The sequence below is a fragment of the Anolis sagrei genome, chromosome 3 (assembly GCF_037176765.1).
Source record: "Anolis sagrei isolate rAnoSag1 chromosome 3, rAnoSag1.mat, whole genome shotgun sequence".
Classification (NCBI taxonomy): domain Eukaryota; kingdom Metazoa; phylum Chordata; class Lepidosauria; order Squamata; family Dactyloidae; genus Anolis; species Anolis sagrei.
This window is the reverse complement of record NC_090023.1, coordinates 223383233-223396699: the sequence shown is the minus strand read 5'-3', so window position 1 is coordinate 223396699 and position 13467 is coordinate 223383233.

The following is a 13467-nucleotide window of genomic DNA, read 5'->3' as shown; positions in this document are numbered from 1 at the left end:
GGGCTGTAATTAATCCAATTTAGTTGGCAGATATCCTGTGGACATTAGTATAAAAACTTTAAAGCCCTCAGATTGTAAATTAGATACAGACTGGTGTACACAAAACCCTGAAGGCTTCAGACATTGCTGTGGCATCTCCACAAGACAGGAGCCCAGCCTGCTGTTACACATTCCTTCATGGCGGTGGGAGAGGAAATGGCTAGCAAGAATGTACTCCTACTAATGAAGACCATGAGAACCATAAATGCTTCAGAAATCTTTAACCTGCTTGTTCCAGGTGCACCCTGGGCCCAAACGACTTCCCAAAACATCATAGACCTTCCATCTGCAAAGAGTCCAACTCAACTACTTTTTAAAAACAGTTTGTTCCTAGAAGTGTCATTGCAGATAGTGGAGAATGGAGATATTGTCCTTCCAAACAAGAATTCTCCCCCTTCATGAAAGTTTGTTATTGTTGATGTGTGTTTTCAGGTTGTTTTTGACTTATGGTGACCCTCAGACAAGCCTATCACTGGGTTTTCTTGGAAAGAGTAATTTGGGGCGGGGGGGGGGGGGAGGGTGACTTGCCCAAGGTCACCCAATGGGTTTCCATGGCCAAGTGGGTATTTGAACCCCGATCTCTGGAGTAGCAGTCCAGTGCTCAAACCATTACAACACACTGGCGTTAACATTGTTGTGCAGTCTCCAAATTTCTAGCATTGCAGAGAGTAAGACAATGAATATCATCTACTCCTAGAAATGTCGTATTTACTGTTTTCGCAATTCTTTGGTAAGTTGGCCTTCTCTTTTCATTGGATGCCTAAACTGAATTTTGAAAGGCTCCAATTATGTTGTAAGTTAATGTGGTGCTACAGGGTTGGTAACTGAAGTAAAATGTCATTGGGAAGCAAAATTCTTATTGAGAAAAAGAGAATAATTCTGCTTCTTTCTCAGGTAGCTATACTTCTGATTGTTCCCGTTCCCATTGCAATGTTTTGTTGTTAGTAATTGTGATTACAAATAATAAGACAATGGCACAAAACTTGGAAAATTAATGACAAATAGAAATTTCTTAAGACACATTTACAGTGTAACTTAAAAAATAAGTGGATTATGTGAAGGAGTACCTCACCATCTCTCTAGACCAGAGTTTCTTAAACTGTGCTCCTCCAGATGTTTTGGACTTCAGCTCCCACAATTCCTAACAGCTGGTAAGATGGCTGGGGTTTCTGGGAGTGGAAGTCCAAAACACCTGGAGGAGCACAGTTTCAGAAACACTGTTCTAGACAATTAGTTCCATTGCTGAATCACTGTGAAGGAGTTCCTTCTAAGGTTCAATTGAAATTACTCTCCTGTAATTTAAAATCATTTGACCTAGTATTGGTTTTGCCCCTCACCTTTGTGACAGCCACGAGGTATTTAAGGAATACAATCTTGTCACTCCTCAGTCTTCACCAAGTTGAACATGCTTCTTCAACCTTTCCTCATATGATTTGTTCTCCATACCTCTTATCATCCTTGTTGCCCTTCCCAAAACCTGCTCCAACTTATTCAACTTGTATCTTTAACTCATTATTGGAAAAGTGTGGTCAATCTGAATATTCCTCCAGAACCTGCTGAAAAGCATGAACTGGGTGGGTGACCATGTGGGTCCCATTCATAGTGTCAAAGAAGCCACTTTCTCTGAGGACTTGGGTTCTAAGCTTCCATTAGTTCATGACAACCATATTGAACACACCATTCTGAACTTCTCCAGCATGTAGATGTTCTATAATATGTGTGAAAGAACTAATGGAGAATGTTGATGACACTAAAAATGAAGGGCTGTGTGTGTATATACATATATATGTGTACATATATACAGTATATGTACCATTACACACAAATTGTGCAATTCTCAGAGGGGAAATGTGCAGCCGTCAAATGCAAAACATTCAAAAGCTATGATGAGTTAGTTGATGACTGAAAAAGTGGAAAAAGTAATGTGAGATGAGTCATCCAAGCTTCTGCAGAACCACAGACCTTACGAAGAAATGGTATTTAAGCTGTGAAAGCTCGTACTAAAATAAATAAGTCATTTAATTTTTAAAGTGCTCAATGATTCCTTCCTCCTTCTCCTTTACTTTTTGGTTTAATTGAAGCAGATGAACGAAGCCTTCACTTTGAAAACTGAGACCGTGATCAAGTGTACCCAGGTCTCCACCCTGTCCCAAGGAGACACTCCCTGCTGACTTCACTGCAACTCTACACAGGGATATTTGGACTTACCTGATTCCCCTGGAATCCCAGGTTAACACTCAAGACTGAATAAAAACTAACGTCTTGTGATATTTTAGTAGTTCTAATAAAGGTATTTGGAAGTTCTAATTGTGTTAAATTAATGCTAATAACATGGAACTTTTTATTTTTTTGGCGGCTCGGGGAGCTTCATCACTTAACCAGGCGTGTTTGGTTTTTCTTAGGTAGTGGGCAGTCAAAAGAGTGCTGTTCCACATGGCATCAAAGGTTTCAAAGTGCTGTTTAAACTGTTTTAGAATCAGATTCTGATTATTTTTACATTTAAAATTTAATTTTACATTTAAATTGTTATATAATCAGCCCTCCTCATTTGCTGGTGAATTTGATTACACTATGTAACAAAATTTGAAAAAGTTTGAAAGTGTTATTTCCTGTTTAATTGTGCAGTGCTTACTTTGAAAGTACAGTAGAGTCTCGCTTATCCAACTTTTGCTCATCCAACGTTCTGTATTATCCAATGCAGTCTGCCTCCCGCCCGGATCCATGGTTGTTTCAATACATTGTGATGTTTTGGTGCTACGTTTGTAAATACAATAATTACTACATAATGTTACCGAGTATTGAACTGCTTTTTTCTATCAATTTGTTGTAAAACATGATGTTTTGGTGTTTAATTTGTAAAATCATATCGTAATTTGACGTTTAATAGTTTTTTCTTAATCCCTCCTTATTATCCAACTTTTTTGCTTATCCAATGTTCTGCTGGCCCATCTATGTTGAATAAGTGAAACTCTACTGTAGTTGTTATACTCTAGAAACTTCATTTTTTGTGGCTACCACAAACTATGTTGAATTAGTTGAGACTATATGAGATTTTAATTGAAAAACTATAGCAAAATGTGCTACAGGATATCCCACAAAAACTAAGTTTTTGCAGTTTAATAAACTTTTCCATGTTTTTATGATAGAACCAATTAGGAAATGACATTTATAACCCAGGAACAAAAACTGTGTCACATAGAGTTATATTCAAATTTTGTTAATATGGTCACTCTAACAATGATTCCCAAGCTTTGGGCCTCAGGTGTTTTGGACTTCAGCTCCCACAACTCCTAACAGCTGGTAAGATGACTGGGGTTTCTGGGAGTTGAAGTCCAAAATACCTCGAGGCCCAAAGCTTGGGAACCACTGTGAGCCTCCAGTGGAACTTTATCATTTTCGAGTGACCTGGACTCCTAACTCATGAACAATAATATAGTTCAAACAAGCAAATTTAGCATCAACACTCTATTGAAATATTCTTAAGGACAGGATGCTCATGATATTTTCATATGAGAGACAGAACAGGTAATTGTATAACCCCAAGACTATTTTATTAATAGAAATATAGTAGTAAATACATACATACACACAAATATACATGTTTGTGTTTGACTGAAGTAGCATGTCAATTTATGGCAAGCAATGCCATGAATTTCATAGGGTTTTCTTAGGCTGGATATACACTACTATTTTATTCAGTTTCAAACTGCATTATATGGCCAGTGTAGACCCATATAATGCAGTTTTTGACACTGACTATATCATGAGTTTCAAATTGCATTATATGGCAGTGTAAATCAAGCCTAAGAGAAGGAATACTTCAATATGGTTTTGCCAGTTCCTACCTCTGGAACACAGCCTACAGCACATGGTATTAGTTGGCAGCCTACCTGTACTCACCAAAGTCAACCTTTCCTAGCTTCCAAGATTAGATGGGATCTGGTGCCTTTAGGGTATTTTGGAAAATTAGGGAGCTGTAATACAGATTCATACAACTTTGCCTTACTTTCACATGCCAATCACTACCTAAGATATTTATTTATTCATCGTGTCAGAAATTAGTTGAGGGTACAGTTAAATGCATTTAAAAACCCAAACAAAGTTTTAAAAACTTGGCATTAGGCTAAATGTTTTTTGACCAGTAGCTGGCCACTTGGAGTGCCTCTGGTGTCACTGTGAGAAGGTCCTCCATTGTGCATGTGGCAGGGCTCAGACTGCATTGTAATAGGTGGTCTGTGGTTTGCTCTTCTCCACACTCACATGTTGTGGACTCCACTTTGTAGCCCCATTTCTTAAGGTTAGCTCTGCAACCAGAGGCGGCCCTAGGTAATTTTCAACGGTAAGCAAACAGTATTTAGCCCCCCCACCCCACCCCACCCATCACTGATATATATTTTCTGTTCGTCGTGGGAGTTCTGTGTGCTATATTTGGTTCAATTCCATCATTGGTGGAGTTCAGAATGCTCTTTGATTGTAGGTGAACTATACATCCCAGTAATTACAACTCGCATATGTCAAGGTCTATTTTCCCCCAAGAGCGCCTCAAGAGCGCCCCTGGGCAAAATCAACTATACTGCAAATGCTTACTTTGCGTAATGGGTTGAGCCGCCCCTGTCTGCAACTCATGGTGCCAGAGTGCAGCCTGTTCAGCGCCTTCCAGGTTGTCCACTCTTCTGTCTGCCCAGGAGGGAGTTTCTCATCTGGTCTCAGCAACTGATTGAGATGCTGGATTTTAGCCTGCCCCTTTTGGACTCTTGCTTGCTTGCTGAGGTGTTCCTGCAAGAACTTTGTAGATCTTAGGAAGTTGTTTCTTGATTTAAGGTGTTGGCATGCTACTGCCTAAGATAAGATCGAGACTTTCAGTGTTTTTGGTCAAGTAAAGAGCCTTGTTCCTGCTGTTTGACATTTTTTTTAAAACTCCTCCTGCCATTTTGGCAGCTTTTTGAGAACAATTTGCAATGTATTTTATTTGCCTTTGGTCTGAATTGGAATCTGAATTAGATTTGAGCCCCTGAGGCTGAATGTGAAACCATAAAGGCTTGCTTTCCCATTTTAACCCTTGTTTGTATAACTGTGCCAGCTAATACACTCTCCTCTCACCTGATTTACTACAACTGACTTTAAAAGTGATTTATACAACAAGACAAAGTGACAGGTTTTTCTAAGGATATAGTATAATCCATTCTGAGAGAATGGAAACTAAGTCTTTAGTCTGTCAGGCACTGAAAAGCAGTTAATTTACAGTCACAGTAAGGTGGAAAGTTCTGGTTAACTTTGTGAATGGAAAATATGATACAAAACATAAAAGGATTAAGGTTATTACAATACAGGTCCTATTTTTAATTGCCAGCAGGCATGTCAGGAAATTGATGGCATGGAGGAGTCTGAACATGGACGGCCTCAAAATCCCAAGTCTCAAGGAGTTTATCCTTCAAGCACAGTAAAAACTTATCTTTCTAGTCCCCACTGAGATGGAGTAACCTCTTGTGCTTATGTAAGTGGTAGTGGGAGATGACCACATATTGATTAAAACTGGAGCCCAATATGATATTTTCCAATTTTCCCTCAATATGCAAACAAGATGGAGCCCCTGGTAGGGCAGTGGGTTAAACCTCTGAGCTGCTGAACTTGCTGACCGAAATGTCAGTGGTTTGAATCCGGGGACCGGCGTGAGATTCCACTGTTAGCCCCAGCTTCTTCAAACCTAGCAGTTCGAAAACATGTGAGTAGATCAATAAGAATCGCTCCGGTGGGAAGGTAATGGTGCTCCATGCAGTCATGCGGGCCACATGACCTTGGAGGCATCTACAGACAACACCGGATCTTCAGCTTAGAAATGGAGATGAGCACCACTCATCGACTAGACTTAATGTCAAGGGAAAACCTTTACCTTTATCTATATCTATGCTGCCACTGCTGTTATCTCAGAGATCTTTCACCAGTTTCTTTCACCAGTTTCAAACACATATACCTGCTGATATCCAGTAGCAGCATGGAACATATAGTCTGGGTCTCCAGCAAATGTTTAATAATGGAAACCATGCCATCACCATGGTCTCTTTCCCCACAGGAGCATGCAATCCCAACACCACAAAAAGGTTGTGCCATTGGTGGTTGGTCCAGATAGATAACTTCTTCACACATATCATTAAACTACAGAATTCAGGATACCAACTTGGACAGCTTTAAAATCCAATTAAATTAATAGAGCTTATCAATAGGCAGGGGCCACGGTGGCACAGTTAGTACTGTGCAAAAGTCCAACCACTAAGCTGCAGAACTTGCTGATCAGAAGGTCAGTGGGCAGGGTGGGCTCCTATTGTTAGCCACAGCTTCTACCAATCTAGCAGTTCAAAAACATGCCAATGTGAGTAAACCAATAGGGACTACTTCAGCAGGAAGATAACAGCACTCCAGGCAGTCATGCTGGCCATATGACCATGGAGGGGTCTACAGACAACGGTGGCTCTTTGGATTAGAAATGGAGATGAGCACCACCCCCAAGAGTTGAACTCAACAAGACTTAATATCAAAGGGAAACCTTTACTATCAATAGTGACGTGTGTGTGTGAGTGTGTGTGTGTGTGTATGCCATGCAGGACCAAAAGCAGTATGCTTTTAAAATCAGTTACTAGAAAACTACTTGTGGGCTTCTCATAGTGCCATTTGTTAGCAACCTTCCCCTGAACATCTTGTTTGCCAAATGTTGGTTTTTGGTGTAATAAAAAAGTCTATAGTGGAAACAGTGAAGAAATATTATCTGCACAAAAGGTGTTACATGATATGTTCGGCTGGATTTGGCACCACATATATCCATGGAAATTACGATTCCCTGGGACTCCATCTACATTCAGTGTCCTTTCAGACTACCCAACTATAGCACTATAGACTTTTACTAGCATGGAATCCTAGAGTTTGTAGTGTGGTATAAACAGCAAGTCCAAGAATTCCATAAAACTTAAGAACTGTGTAATGCGAAAGGGCTTTCCGTTGCCATCTTAGTGTCAACCAACTGTATCCTAGTGCAAACCACGGGAGTCTTATGCTTAATTGTTAATGTGGGGGGGAGTGCCAGGTGGGGTTTGTTGTGCAGGAGGCAGATGGCAGGGGAGGTCAGGAAAGCAATGCTTCCATGACACTTTGCATACAATCTTACCACAAAATGGGTGGGGGGTGCTTCATGTTAAACATAGATGAAGTATCAAAGGGCGAAGAAAGAAGAAAACAACAAGCTACCAGAGAAAAACCTGGCACAGATTTCCTTTTTATAGACTGCATTTGATTCACATCAAACAGAAAACACCTTTGTTCCTAATAGGGCTGTGCGTCAGTAAATAGAGGGCTCTGCTTCCAAAAAGCAGAAGATAAATAGACAGGGGAAGCTCTGTATGATGACGACGACAAGCAAGCCCTTGATCCCACCCTGAGCTCAGGTGAGTTCTCCCTCCCTTTCCCTTCTCTTCTTTTTTCTTTTCTTTTAGCTGTAATTATATCCCTTCGTCAGTGAGCTTCAATATCTCAGCACTTCTCCACTTTCCAAGCCTTTGAAGTCAGCACTTTTCAGAAATTACGTGGAGGACATTCAGGTATTTTTTTTGCACCCTTAATTGCAGTGTATTTGGCAGAAGGGAAAAGGGGGCTTGATCCAAGATTTCTGCCCTAAAATTACAATTCATCTTACAATCCACCACCTCTCCAGAGCTGTAGCTTGCTGTTTTCTTGTGATTCAGTGGCTAAGCACACCATTCATTAGGCAATGAAATACACCGAGAGGCTTAAGGACTGTTGTACTAGCCATAGTTTGAAGCTTCCTGGTCAAAAGGGTTCAAACCCTCTATTATTTGAAGAGATTAACAGAAAGATCTTGTGTGTGTGTGTGCGCGCGCGCACGCATGTGTGTAGATACAGAGTTCAAAAATAGATGCTAAGGATAACAGGCATATTAGAGAATTATCTTTTGATGAAACTAGATGCTCCACTTAGGCAGAAAAAAATGAAATGCAAAAATACAGAATGGGGGATGCTTGGCTCAATAGCAGTATGTGTGAAAAAGATCCTGGAGTCCTCATGGACAACAAGTTGAACATAAGGCAACAATGTCATGCGACAATAGGAGTAGAGTGTCTGTATCATTCTACCCCTCTATTCTGCCTTGCTCAGACCACACCTGGAATACTGTATCCAATTCTGAGCACTGCAATTGGAGATGTCAACAAACTGGAATGTGTCCAGAAAAGGGCAACTAAAATGATCAAGGATCTGGAGAACAAGCCCTATGAGGAGCAGCTTAAAGAGCTGGGCATTTTTAGCCTGCAGTAGAGAAGGCTGAGGGGAGACATGATGGTCATGTACAAATATGTGAGGGGAAGTCATAGGGAGGAGAGAGCAAGCTTGTTTTCTGCTGCCCTGGAGACTAGGATGCAGTACAATAGTTTCAAACTACAGAAAAGGAGATTCCACCTGAACATTAGGAAAAACTTCCTGACTGTCAGATCTGTTCAGCAGTGGAACTCTCTGCCCAGAGTGTGGTGGAGGCTCCTTCTATGGAGGCTTTTAAGCAGAGGCTGGATGTCCATCTGTTGGGGGTGCTTTGAGTGGGATTTTCCTGTTTCTTGACAGGGAGTTGGATTGAGGGCCCATGAGGTCTCTTCCAACTCTATGATTCTATGTTGCTATGAAACCAAATGCTGTTATTAATAGACCGGAAAATTATTTGCAACAAAAGCAGTATCACAATATGTATGAGTCAAACTAGATAGGTAATTATTTTTAAATGAGGCAGCCTTTCAAGCAGCAAGAATGCCTAGTACATGTGTACCTACATATGTTATCTTTAGGATCCTTTTGCTTTGCCTTTCTTTGCTTTGTATTGAATCCTTACTGTGCTTTTTATGACAGCACAGGCTTCATTTGCAAATCTGATTACTGAGGAAATTTCACTCTGAAAGTGGAAACTAGTCTAGGACAGGAAATAGGTATTTACCTTAACGTCTAGTGTATTTTTAAGAATGATTCAAAACAGGATCTTTTATAGCTACTGGGAGCCCTTCCACACAGCCATATAACCCAGAATATCAAGGCAGAATAGCCCACAATATCTGCTTTGAACTGGGTTAACTGAGTCTATGTTACCATATATTCCAGTTCAAAGCTGATAATGTGGGATTTTATTCAGCTGTGTGGAAGGGGCCTGAAACATACTTATTTTCCTATCAGCCACGCGTGGAATTGTAAATAACTTGATTTCCATTTGAAAAAAATAGGAATTGCTTTATATGCTTCAATGGGAATTACTGTTTTAAAAAGTAGAATAAAATGTAAAATTAATCTCCAGAAGCCGATGTATGTAGAAATAAAGATTTAAAAACTGGAACATCAGTAAATATCACTATTTAATACTCTGGCCAGAATTTTCCTGTGCTTATCAACAGCAAAATTGAGGGTCGACTGTGACTAGTTTTCCTGATGTTGCAAAAGAAGATCACCAGGACCGCTTTATGCAACCGTTTTCAAGGTTCCCTACTAACCTCCTTGAATAAGTGTTGAATAAGAGAATACTTTTTTTTCTAGAGTGTGAATATTCAATGAAAACCTCATTTGGAACCACTCAGATTTTCTGCAGCCTGAAAAAAAGTTCAAAAAAGCATAAGGAAACATGATAGGAAAAGAATTTGCTAAAACATAATGAGGATGTCCTATTAAAATGAGCAAACAGGAACTTAGTAATCACATCTACAGTAGAATCTCACTTATCCAACCTTCGCTCATCCAACATTCTGTATTATCCAACACAGTCAACCTCCTGCCCGGATCCACAGCTGTTTCAATATATTGCGATGTTTTGGTGCTAAATTCATAAATACAATAATCACTACATAATGTTACTGTGTATTGGATGGCTTTTTCTCTGTCACATTGCCAGGGCTCTACCTTGTTTAGGTAGAGATGAACCAAACTCCCAGTTTTATCAAACAGTTTAATTAAAACAGCACTTACTTGCTGGCTGTTTTAATAGACCAAAATATAAAACACAAAGATAGCACGCAGCTACAGAATAAACAAAAACTGATACAAAAATAACTTCGTAGTCAAAAAGGGTCCAGTCCAATAGTCAAATGCCAAGAGTTCAATAAACAAAGTCCAGGGATCAAGAGTCTATACCGTAGTCAAAAGCTAGTCCAAAAGTTCAAGGCTGAAGGAATTCAAAGATTACAGGAGACAGGTCAGGATACCAAAAAATCCAACAGACCTGGGGGGAAAACCAGTAGCATCCACCACCAAAATACAACAAAAACTTTTCTCCCAAAGATCAGTCTGAAGGATAGCTCCATAAATCCAGTAACCCATCTCCTGCACACCTCCACCCCTAATTGCTTTCACCCATGAACTCCCACTTACAGATTACCAAACCCTCTAGAACTAATACTCACATTAACCCTTCTATCACCAACCACCATCAACTGCAGAACATATGACATTCTGTCAATTTGTTGTAAAACATGATGTTTTGGTGCTTAATTTGTAAAATCATAACATAATTTTCCTTAATCCCTCCTTATTATCCAACATTTTCACTGATCCAATGTTCTGCCGGCCCATTTATGTTGGATAAGCGAGACTCTACTGTCATTCGAAAACACTCTGAGAATGCACAACATGAGAACTAGCAAAAATGACAGTAGCAAAAGAGGGTGAAATCCTATGCTCCCTTAGGAATAGAATGGAAAGCTCTATTCACAAAAGGTGCATCTGCCCAATTTTGGGGATTTCCCATTCAACGACATGTCTAAATGTCTGTGAGCGTGTTTGCAGAGGGTTGAAAGAACTTATGTGGTGAGGAATGGGTCCACTTCTATCAGTCCGATTGCACACACTTAAACTGGATCAAACTCATTGAACTGGGTCTTTCCAAACAGAAGAGATGAAGACAGAAAAACATACACACACCCTGTATCTTAATTTCTTTTCATGAAAAATTGCAAACAAGGGTCTTTCCCTCTCATTGGGAGCTTACAGTAAATGTTATTTATTTACTTTTAAGGCAAGGTAACTCTTTGATCCATCTGTTTACTCTGACTTGGGAATTAAGGGAGTGGTCGGCGGAGTCTTCTGTTTTTGGATGAATGCTCTTTGGGTAGGGCGGAAAAGGTTAGCATCATTTCCAAAGTAAACATATGGCGTTTAGACAAGCTGTGCTGGACAGCACTAAAGACCCATCTGGTCCAGCATTTGGTACAAGCTGGTGGCCTTCACGTCATGTTGTGGCAAGAAATCCATCGGTTTAGTCCTACACACATTTAACCATAAGGAAACCAAATGGATCACAGAGGGACTCCTGTCCTATAGGACAAAGTGGCCTTACCCAAAGTGGCCCCTGGTGGTGCAGTGGGTTAAACCCTTGTGCCGGCAGGACTAAAGACTGACAGGTCAGAGGTTTGAATCCAGGGAGAGCACATATGAGCTTCCTCTGTCAGCTCCAGCTCCCCATACAAGGACATTGTGGGAGAGAAGCCTCCCACAAGAATGGTCAAACATCTAACATCTGGGAATCCCCTGGGCAACGTCCTTGCAGACAGCCAATTCTCTCACACCAGAAGTGACTTGCAGTTTCTCAAGTTGCTCCCGACACACACAGAAACCCCTACTCACCCATCCAAACAATTGCATAGGATTGTGTTTGCTATGCATTGGGCAGTAAGCAGTACAAGGAATGATCAGGGATTATGTATCTCTCTCTGTGAACCAGCCCGAGCTCTTTGATCTTCGGGGGATCAAAGAGCTCGGGGGATCCTTTCACCCCTACCAGTTTCACAGGCTCGTCTTGTGGGTACAAGGGAGAGAGCCTTCTCCTCTGTGGCTCCCCGACTCTGGAACTCATTGCCCGGAGAGATTAGGAAAGCCCCTACCTTAGAAAGCTTTTAAAAGAATTTCAAGACCTGGCTCTGCCGTTGAGCTTTTGGAGAGCAGCCATACAACCTTGTGCTATTGCTCCCCTCAACACTTTTGTCCTTTGGAGTACACCTCCCATTGTACGAAGGCCTGTTTACTACCCCGTTTCCCTATGAGCTCTCCCTTGCAAATAATCTGCTCCTTTTATATCACCCTGAGTTTTTAATCATTTTATTGTACATGCGGCCAACTCACTGTTATTGTGATTGTTCATTGCATTCTTATGTTTTGTGTTAATTGCTTATTGTATTCATCATGTTTTTGTATTTTACTGTGTTGTTGCTTACGTTTCGGTTTTTATATTATTGTATTTTACTGTATTGTAATTTGCTGTTTGGGCTTGGCCTCATGTGAGCCGCCCCAAGTCCCCGTTGGGGGAGATGGTAGTGGGGTATAAATAACGTTTATTATTATTGACACAAAAGCACACTATGTCACAGCAAATGAGATCTATATGCTGGATTTTATATCACAAAATCACAAGTTGAACACTTCCCAAGCATCTAGGACTGTGTGATGTATTTTTGAATGATGCGTGCAGATCCAAGTTAGGTGGCCTTTTGCAGTTGACAGATCGTGATTTTGTCGATGTTTATTGTTTCCAAATGCCGGCTGAGATCTTTTGACACGGCACCCAGTACGCCAATGACCACTGGGCCACCTGTACTGTTTTATGCCAGAGCCTTTGCAGTTCAATTTTGAGGTCTTGATAGTGGCTGAGTTTTTCCTGTTGTTTTTCCTCAATGCGACTGTCACCTGGTATGGCGACATCAATAATCCAGACTTTTATTATTATTTTATTATTATTATTATTTTATTATTATTATTATTATTATTGATATAATATTTGGAATGGCCTGGACTAGGATTGTTGGATTGTGTGATTTTCATGTTTACGTTGTGTGATTTTCATGTTTACGTTGATATGATATTATCAAATGATGTCATGCTTTATGATTTAATTGATAATTTTATGTTATTGTCATTATGTTAAGTTTCTGTATGTGAAGCATTACATTTTGCCAATAATTATGTTGGAAAACACTTTGAATCCCTTGCTAGGGTGAGAAAAGCGGTATACAAGTGAAGTAAATAAATGACTAAATGATAAGAAGTAAACACATCCGATTTGAATAGAACACTTGCAAGGTTTAAATCCAACTGTCAGGTGTTTAGTAGACTCACTAAATGAATGAAATCTTGGTAAGATAATATTTGTATAAGTTCTATTTATATCACAGGTTGACTCTAGCTGGAACTAAAAATGGGGTTTTGCAGAACAGATCGTGAAAGAGGCAATTTCACAAATTAGATGTACAGACTAGTAAATACAGGCTTGTCATTGCTGTTGCAAAGATGGAAAATACCAAATTGACAACAAAACAAGAGCTAAACAGCAATGTATGCATCGTTCTTGGGTAATGCAGAAAATAAGGCCATTTTACTCATTCATCCAGATTCTCTTAGAAGTTCCTTCCA